At 49.4% G+C, this 959-nt stretch overlaps 1 long non-coding RNA gene across 1 annotated transcript in view; it reads left to right on the top strand.

Annotated features, from left to right (window-relative positions):
• The first annotated feature begins 392 nt into the window (after positions 1 to 392).
• LOC122546619 overlaps positions 393 to 959 on the top strand; it is a 2642-nt gene continuing 2075 nt past the window's right edge. The window contains exon 1 of the long non-coding RNA XR_006310775.1: positions 393 to 526. This is a non-coding gene — a long non-coding RNA (uncharacterized LOC122546619). The remainder of the gene's footprint in view (positions 527 to 959) is intronic.

The raw sequence follows: 959 nt of genomic DNA, 5'->3' as shown, positions 1-959 counted from the left end.
GTTTGTCGCTCGGTACAACCGGCGGCGGTGTCATTGCGGAGGCGTGGGATGATCGACCTGTTGTCGATGCGCAGGCGCAGTACGGCCGGATGCGATGTCATCGCGCAGACGTGAGATTAGCGGCCTGGGGTGGTGCGCAGGCGCGCCTCTACCGGCTAAAGTATCGGTGCGCAGGCGCGCCTCTACCGGCTAAAGTATCGATGCGCAGGCGCGCCTCTACCGGCTAAAGTATCGGTGCGCAGGCGCGCCTCTATCGGCTAATGTGTCGGTGCGCAGGCGCGGCATGACCGGCAACGATGCACGAGTCTTTGGATCGCGGGCAATTCAAAATGGAACGGCTCAGTCTCAGGGAGAACAGCCCTGTGAGGCTCGAAGCTCCTCTCAGAGTCAAATCTGACACCAAGATTGTCCAGACTGGCTTCACCTGCTATTGCAATGGAGACTGGATTCAAAGCAATTACTTTAATCTACAGTTGTAGGAAATCCCTGCTCATCTGTGATTATGGAAAACAAAACTGTAGGGGATGTGGGTGTCGCTGCTGGGCCAGCATTATTGTTCATACCTAGTTACCTTTGAATAGGTGGTAGTGGGCTGCCTTCTTGAACCACTGCAGTGTGTGTGCTGTAGGTTGACCCTCAGTGCCCTTGGGTGGAGTTCCTGGATTTTGAACCAGTGATAGTTAAGGAGTGTCAGTATATTTCTAAGTCAGGATGATGAGTGGCTTGAAGGGTGTGGGATATAGGTAAAGCAGTGTTACTTTGGCAATCATAATTGCTTATGTAAGGTAAATGAACTCACACGAGTGTATAATTGTTCAGCCAAGAGCTGAATTAACAAGAATGAAAACTATTTAAAGGAAATATATAATTGCTTTTGCATTAGCTAAAATGTGCATACAAGAATGAAATGTGCCTGCAAACAATGGTAGATAGTACAGACAAATAGATAAGGTGCTGTG

The sequence above is a fragment of the Chiloscyllium plagiosum genome, unplaced genomic scaffold, assembly GCF_004010195.1.
Source record: "Chiloscyllium plagiosum isolate BGI_BamShark_2017 unplaced genomic scaffold, ASM401019v2 scaf_7438, whole genome shotgun sequence".
NCBI classification, from domain to species: Eukaryota; Metazoa; Chordata; class Chondrichthyes; order Orectolobiformes; family Hemiscylliidae; genus Chiloscyllium; species Chiloscyllium plagiosum.
Note: the sequence above shows the minus strand (reverse complement) of the source record. Positions and strands in the feature narration are given on the sequence as shown.